Source organism: Cicer arietinum, chromosome 7 (assembly GCF_000331145.2).
Source record: "Cicer arietinum cultivar CDC Frontier isolate Library 1 chromosome 7, Cicar.CDCFrontier_v2.0, whole genome shotgun sequence".
Classification (NCBI taxonomy): Eukaryota; Viridiplantae; Streptophyta; class Magnoliopsida; order Fabales; family Fabaceae; genus Cicer; species Cicer arietinum.
The window spans coordinates 42,294,183-42,303,267 of NC_021166.2; the positions used below are offsets into that span (position 1 = coordinate 42,294,183).

A 9,085-nucleotide genomic window follows, 5' to 3' on the forward strand; every position below is an offset into this window, starting at 1 on the left:
AAAGTGGAGTTTTAGATGTTTTGAAGGAGGGTGAGACAGATGGCTTTTTAGGTGGTGAGACTAGGGATTTTTTAGATAATATAGATTTGGGAGATGATTTTGTGGTGCATTTTTTTTTGTATAGAGATTTCAGAAAAAGTTTGTTTTGAGTCATCGGAATCAATAAGATGAACAGTGTCATCTTGTGTGGAAGTTTTGGATGATAGAACTCCAAACATTATCCTAGAAGACCGTCTCACAGAATCAGATGAAGAAGAATTTTTGGTTTTAGAGTGAGGAGGAAAGGAAGGATGGGAATGGTGGAGGTTTGTTGTGGAGGATGAGTGATGGTTGTGGGTTCATGTTGAGGATTTCTTGAGGTTGTTCATCCTCTTGAGATTCGACCTCATCTGTTGAATAATTGTAACAGCTTTATGGATCAGTGTGAGTGGTTTTGCGTTTAACAGTGAGTTTGGTTCTTGCCATTTTTAGAATTCGAATGAGGATTAGATGTCTTAGAAGGAGAATGAATTTTGAATTTAAAGAGGAGGTTGGACATGTAACCGTTGGAGAAAGATGAGGTAGTAGACGTTTATGATTGGCTAGGCTGACGTGGAGGTGGCAGTTGTGGCATGCTTCCATGATGTAGTCGTTGTGCATTTATGACTGACGAGAGGTAAGGCGGAGGCGTGCTGTCAGCAGCGGGAAACATGCGCGTGTAGTAGGGAGTGGTTTCCAAAGTTGACTTTTGGTTTTACCACAGAGGAGGATAGATATTGATCAGAGTTGTTTATCCTCTAATTTTTAGAGGAGGACCTTATGACATTTAGTCATAAGAATTTTGACAGTTTTAAACAAATTTTAATTTTTATGCATTAAATATAATTTAAACAATAAAAATCTACACCTTATTTAATGCGTAGTGATAATTTTTGACATATTGAAGATTGAGAGTTTTTCCAAAATATGTTTAAAACGATCCTCCTGAAGATGTTTGGTAAAAATATAAGCTAATTGATTTTCAGTTTCAATGAAAATTAATTCAATATCCCCCTTTTGAACATGATCTCGTATGAAATGATGTTTAATTTCAATATGCTTGTATCTAGAATGCTATCATAGAGGATGGGTATTTTGGTGTACCTTAGTGAATAATCTTCAAGTTGATTTTGTACCCGTAGTATATGAGAACAGCATTACGCATCTGATAGATATCCAGCCTCTATAGTTGATAGGGCAATGGTGCTTTGTTTTTTGCATGACCAACTTATGAGAGATTTTCCAAGAAATTAACAAGCTCCACTTGTACTTTTTCTTTCCACTTTGTCTCTTGCATAGTCAGCATCGCAGTATGCTGTGAGATTAATGTCTTGACAATTTTTGTACCATTAACCTAGATCTATTGAGCCAACAAGATATCTGAGAATTCTTTTTACAGTTGTGAGGTGTGATTCTTTTAGTGATGATTGAAATCTTGCACACAGACCAACTGCAAATGCTATGTCAGGTTTGCTGGGTTTTAAGTATAGTAATGATCCAATCATTCCTCTATACTCCTTTTCTGATATAGGAGTTGCTTCATCATCTTTGTGTAACATTGATGATGGATGCATATGAGTTCCCATAGTTTTTGCTGAACCCATGTTGTATTTTTTGAGCAGATCTTTGGTGTATTTTTCTTTGAGAAATGAAGACGCCTGTTTTTAATTACTTGATTTGTAAACCAATAAAGAATTTTAGTTCCCCCATCATGCTCATTTCGAATTCAACTTGCATGAGGTTAGAAAAATCTTTGTACATCTTCTCATTGGTGGGCCCAAAGGTTATATCATCAACATATATATGAACAATTAGTAAATCTTCTTTAAGATTTTTCTTGGAAAGTGTTGTATCGATCTGGCCTCTTGAAAAACCATTGTCTTTTAAAAAGGAACTCAACCTCTCATACCAAGCTCTAGGAGCTTGCTTTAATCTGTAAAGAGCTTTAGATAGTTTGAACACATGGTTAGGTTTTTTTTTTTTGTTTACAAAGTCAGGAGGTTGGTGAACATAAACCTCCTCATTTAGCAAACCATTCAAGAAGGCACTTTTGACATCCATTTGGAAGAGTTTGATACCTTTATGAGTGGCATAGGCCAGAAGAATTCTGATGGCCCCAAGTCTAGCAATAGGAGCAAAAGTTTCATTGTAATCAATTCCTTATTGTTGGGTGTAACCTTGAGTCACTAGTCTTGCTTTATTTAGTATGACTTCTCCATCCTCATTTAATTTATTTCTGAAAATCCATTTAGTTTCAATGATAGGTTTTTCTAGAGGATTGGGCACAAGATCCTAGACTTTGTTTCTTTCAAATTGAGATAATTCTTCCATCCTCTTGGAGGTTGCTGAGAGGTTGGATCAGGAATGTCCTCTTCATTAGGACCGTGAGTTCTAGAGAATGGATGTTCATCTTCTTCATACTTATCCAAATTATCTAAACACAAGTCATCAAACTCATCAAAAATAACATGCATGGATTCCTCCACATTTTATGTCCTAAGATTATATATTCTATAACCTTTTGACGGTGTGGAGTATCCTAAAAAAGATACATTTATCAGATTTTGGATCAAACTATCCTAAATGATCTTTATTGTTTAGGATGTAACAATAACATCCAAATATATGAAAGAAAAATATATTTGGTTTTCTACCTTTCCATAATTCGTATGGAGTTTTGTTCAAAAAATTTCTGATGGATACACGGTTTGAAACATAGTATGTTGTCTTGATAGCTTCAGCTCAAAAATATTTTTCAATGTTGCCTTCATTTAAAATTGTTCTAGCCATTTCTTGTAGAGTTATATTTTTCCTTTCAACAACTCTATTTTGTTGAGGAGTTCTTGGACAAGAAAAATTGTGGGATATCTCATTTTCATCAAAAAAATATTTGAAAGATTCATTTTTAAATTCACCCCCATGATCACTTCTCACAGAGATAATGTTTGTTCTTTTTTCATTTTGAATCATTTTACAAAAACATTGACATGCTTCAAAGGCTTCATCTTCATGTTTTAAAAATAGAACCCAAGTAAATCGTGAGTAATCATCAACAATCATAAATCCATATATTTTTCCACTAAGACTTGGAGTTTGGATATGACCAAAGAGGTCAATATGAAGGAGTTCAAGAGGATGATTTGTTAAAACAATATTTTTTGATTTAAAACTGCTTTTAACTTGCTTTCCTTTGGTGCAAGCTTCACATATTTTGTCTTTCTCAAAATTAATTTTTGGAAGACCTTTCACTAATTCTAATTTAGATAATTTAGAAATCGTGTTTAAACTTGTGTGACTAGCCCTTTTGTGCCAAATCCATTTTAGTCTTTTTCAATAGCCATAAAACAAGATTCAATAGCCAAATCCTCCAGATATAATTCATATAAATTCTTCTTCCTAATTCCTGAAGAAAAAAAAATTTATCAGAGAATGAATGTTTAACCTCACATAAAGTGGGTTTGAAAATTACTTCAAACCCACTATCACATAGCTGACTAATACTCAACAAGTTATGTTTTAAACCATCCACATATTGAACATTTTCAATCTTGGCAGAATTATTTTTTCCAATAATACTTGTACCTTTAATTTGAGCTTTGTTATTATTTCCAAAAGTGATTGATCCTCCATCTTTTGTTACCAAGGAAATGAAGCAATGTTTATCTCCTGTCATATGTCTTGAGCATCCATTGTCTAAGAACCAAGGATTTCTTTTGTTGATCAGAGGATGTACCTGTCTCAGAGTTTAAAAGTGACTTAGGTACCCATATAGAATTGGGTCTTTGTTGGTTAGTTTTTCCTTTTGTAAGGATTTTTTTTTTGTGATAACACTTAAAGTCATGGTGCCCAAATTTACCACAAAACGAGCATCCTCTTTTGATGTTTTCAGTTTTCTTCTTGACATGACAATTTTTTGATAAAGTGTCTAGGTTTTTTGCCATAAGTACATTTTGGTTTATCCTCTTGTTTTTTAGGAAAAACAAATTTTTGTATAATTTTTGCTTCTGAGAACTTTTGAATCCAATACCAGCCTTGTCAAAAATTCCAGATTGAGATCCCATAATTTTTTGAAAAGTCTCAGTGGATTTGACAAAATTGGTAATGTCGTTTTTAAGTTCTTCAACCTCTAATTTTAAATTCTTATTTTCCGTAACCTCTTTTGGAGGATGAATATTGACATTTCTATTGTTTAAGAAGTTTTGTTGCTCAGACAATTTGTTATGAGATAGCTGCAAGTCCAAAATGATTTTTTTTTTTTTTTTTATATTTATCATTCTTAGCTTGTAGTTCCTCATTATGTTTCTTCATCTCATAAAGTTGATTTTTAAGAAAACCACATTTATGAGATAGAGTGTTTGAGTCATTCAATAAGTTGTCAAATTATATTTCTCGCTCTTCACATGTAGGACAAGGTTCTGAGATAGTTTCCTCTTCAGTTTCTGATTTTGCCATGAGACAAATATTTGCTTCTTCCTTTTCATGTTCAAAGGATGAATCATCACTGTCGTCCCAAGGTGTCCCAAAGTTCTTTAGCACTACTGCAGTCTTCAACTCTGTTGTATTCTTCCCTGCTCAAAGCACACGTTAAAAATAAATGAGCTATAGAGTTTAGGAGTACCTTAGCGTTTTCAGCAACAGCCCATTGTGCTTGAGGTTGTTCGTCGGAGGTAGAATCTGCACAATTTATTCCCATGACATGATTCCTATTTCCAACCACATACCACATGTTGTTATCTTGTGATATGATAAACAGTCTCATTTTTTCCTTTCCAATGGTAGTAGTATGTACCATCCAATGGTAGTAGTTTGCTTTTTCCAGGCTTTTAGGGTCTGTCTTTTCAGGTTAGGTGACACATTTTTCCTTTTTGACTTTTCCATTAGTAAGAGGATGAATATTCAACTGCTTATCATTCTCTTATCGTTAGCTTCTAACTTGTATCCTCATTTTCTTGAATTGTTTCTTTCATAACTTGTTTGTCCTTAATTTTATCTTCTTCTTATTTTGACGTGGATTCATTTTTTCTGTGATAATGTATATTCATTAAATGGTTCATCCTCTTTGGTGATTCATCCTCTTGAAAGTAATCCTTCAGTTTACACAACATGTTGAATTTAAATCAACTTCTTCTTCTTCTCATCAAGATGATGAGGAAACCCTTTTTGTTAATTTGAATACACTCAAGAGCACATATTAGACATTTAACATAATCATAATCATTTAAATAATTTTGTTATCATTAAAACTATTTAAGAGAGATTTTGTCTCAACAAAAAATCTGGAAATGTGTGTTTAATGGCTAGCTAAATGAATGAAAGAAGATACTACGATTTGGACGAAAATAGAGAAAAATTTCTGGAACACTTATTAATTACGTGTGACAATTCTCTTCCTTTTTCCTCCAAATGGAGCGGCCCCATTTATTTTTCTTTATGTACGCTATACTTCCTTATTTGTCTTTTCAATTAAAATTTACTTTTTATAATTGTTTAATTAGGGTTTACTCTTGCATAGGGTTTACTCTTTTATTTTATTTATTTTTTTAAAATAAAACAAACAATTGTAAAAACTATTTTTTTTAACATTTTTTTTACACAATTTAATTACTAAAATATTACTAATATTTCAAAACTAATATTTTATAAATAAAGTAAATAAAGTAATTAATCTTTAAAATACATTAATAACCAAAATTCTCATATTCCAAAATAATTGCTATAATAATACTTATTTTTCCAAATACTCAAATTAAAATATTATCATCATTAGAGAATAGTCAAAATTATAAAATAACTAAATATAATATCAATATTTTATATTAATTATTAAATCATAATATATAAATTTATATAAAATTACAATGGCATAACAAGTATATAAAAATAAAGGAAATCAAACACATAATCAGTACTATCCCAAGATAATTATTTATAAAATGAATAAATAAATAAAAAGAAAATAGGTATAAATAATTGAAATATAACTACGTGTATACTTAATATCAGTCAAACGTACATAAAAATATAACATTGATTGGGTACGCATATATACGCGTAAAAACTCTTATTCTTTAAAATATTATACTAAAATACTATTAATTTGAATTAAATGGAGATAAGATCTTGGATCATGGTTTCACTTGTAATTTTAAGACAAAAAATTCTAATGTTACATGAATCATTATTTGTTCTTTCACTTATCAATCCATTTTTAAAACTATTAGCAAAGTTTGACCATTCAATGTAATATTCTTTTCCCTAAGTTTATTCTTTAACTGATCATACAAAAATGTAATTAAGAGAAAACATAAAGAACCAAGAGGTTGAATTATTGAAAGATTAGTATCTATGATTCATCATATAAGAATCCTAACCTCAGTTGTCCTATAAATTTACCAATTTATTGTATTTGATCATTAGGCAATTGATTGATTAACGCATAGAAATGTTGGTTATTACAAATATGTAAATAAAACAACAAAATAATTTAATTGAGATGAAAAATAAGAATCCAAAATAAAACTAGAATTAAAAATAAGGCATAGTAAAAATGTATTTTAATTATAAGATCCACCAAAAACATTAAAAGTAAGCTTAGTTAATTATTGAGTACATATACACTACTTGAAATTCTGCTTTTAGAGAGTAAATTATTTCGGCCACTTTAGAAACTGCATTAAAGACCAAAATACAAAACTGGATAAAGAACCATTTTTTCGTCACTAAATTGGTCACATATGATATTTAGAGACTGATTTGGCGATTTAAATTTTAGTGACTGAAAATTGGTGTTTATTATTTATATCTCCTTTTTAATTAAAATTGGCTAATAAAACTTTTTTCAATTATTTTTATTACGGCACATTTTTCACATGCCACATTTTTTTTATTGACAAATTTTATAATTCCCTCTCTCATTTTTTACTGAAATAAAATTCCATCTCTAATTAAGAAACAAACTTACCTCTCAATTTTCCTCAAGAAACCAAATATTTGTTCTTTTCTCAACCAACAACAAACCCTAAACTCTCTAATATGTGAAACAAACAAAATCTGTTTCATCAGCGCTTCTTCGTTTCATCACTCGCTTCCCTCACAAAATCCGTCATTTCATGCTTTGCTTCGGTGAAATAGAAAACCATAGCCACTACCTATAATCGATCGACTCAGTTGATGCTCCAAGTAACGAAGCCCCTTTTTCGTCTCCTTGCCAATCGCAAAAACATCCATCTTTCGGAAAGATTCTAGTGTCGAAAGGTCTTCTCAATCAATTGTTCTTCTTTTGCGAACTCCAAGTTTGATTCGATGGTTTTCTGAAAAAACCTTGCCAAGAGGGACGATTTTAACGACAAAAGTTATGGACCCTTAAACACATAAATCATAAGTTCATTGGTAAGAAAATTTTCTTCTTTGTTGTTTCCTCTCAAGTCAAAACAATTTTGCTACATCTTGTTGATTTTGTTTTGTTTAATTGGGCATGTCTTTGATTTTGTTTTCTCTCATCAGTATCTCATAAGAAATCATCTCAAAATTAAACTGATTTGTAGACATGATTTTGTATTTAAGTGTATTAAGTGTTTTTTTATGAATGAATAAACATCAATGCTTAGGAAGGCATCAATTTTAGGAATGAATGAACATCAATGTTTAGAAATGAACATCAATGTTTAGGAATTAACATCAATGTTTAGAAAGACATGTTTGCATAAATATGCAAGCTTGCATATAAGTCAACTATATATTGTTTGATTTCATTACAAAGATGAAAAAGGATTTTGGATAAGGAGCAGCAACAACCATTCTATCATGCCAGACTCATTTAAGTTTGTTAAGTTTCCAACTATGGTTATATATTACTGATTTAGGAATGGAAGAACAACAATTTTAGGAATGAATGAACATCAATGTTTAGAAACGAACATCAAAGTTTAGGAATGAACATCAATGTTTAGGAAGACATGTTTGCATATATATGCGCTTCCATATAAGTCAACTATATATTGTTTGATTTGATTCCAAAGATGAAAAAGAATTTTGGATAAGGAGCAAAAACAACAATTCTATCATGCCAGACTCATTTAAGTTTGTTAAGTTGCCAACTGCAGCTATATATTACCGATTTTGAACTTTTAAGGTTATTTTAGAAGCTTCTTCGTTTGATTTTCTTCCCACCCATTTTGGCAGATATTGAATTTCTTAGATGTGCCCCTTAAGGGAAGTATGATACTGTAATTGTTGATTCCTCAAATCCTGTGGGTGAATCATTTGAATTCAAAATGGTGTGTTCAATATATTCAAAAATGAATGCATATTATTGGAATTAGCACTGAACTGAGCATATGTTATTTTTTAAATGAAAAAAATAGCGTTTTGAGGAGAAACTATAATTTCTCACCCGTTTAGAAATTTCTTAACTTGATCTCAACACTTATTTCTCAATCTAACACACTGTTACATATCAGGAATATTTTGTACTTGGAGTTTAGCCCTCATTTATGAGAAATTTTCAATGAAGACTTTAGATTATTTCGGTTGATGGTATGATTGACTTATCTGGAGTACATACCATTTTGATTTGAGTTTTATTGAAAAGCTTTTTTTTCTTTTATATTGTTTTGTCCACATAGAAATCTGATTTTATCCAAAAGCACTTCATTTTCCTAAGATTTATGTGGACTTTGGTTGCTAAAATATTTTCATTGAATTATTCACTAAACTTAAATTGATTAGTCACTTACTAATTTTTATCAACAACTTACAATATCACTTTTTTGATTTAGGTCCTGCCCAAGAACTTGTAGAGAAACCATTTTTTTTTTGTTATAAATTGGCCACAATATTCAAAAGTTATATTTTTCAAGCTAAATACCCTATCAAAAACATACATTTCATAATATAAAACCAAGAAAATAAATTATTTAATTCATACTTAACCTCAATTGAGTTGTCTATTGATTTCAGATGTAGAATGCAAGCATGGAAGTAGAGTAAGAATCAGGTTTAAATTAAGAAAAATCAAGAATAGGTACAACAAGCTTTTCTTGAGACAAAATCTCTCTCAAATGGTTTT

General features: G+C 30.7%; 1 long non-coding RNA gene across 1 annotated transcript; it reads left to right on the forward strand.

Moving 5' to 3' along the window:
• Positions 1–6,952: 6,952 nt before the first annotated feature.
• LOC113787619 (uncharacterized) lies at positions 6,953–8,679 on the forward strand. Its single transcript, XR_003474120.2, has 2 exons — positions 6,953–7,407; positions 8,478–8,679. It is a non-coding gene; the product is annotated as an uncharacterized lncRNA (long non-coding RNA).
• The last annotated feature ends 406 nt before the right edge of the window (positions 8,680–9,085 follow it).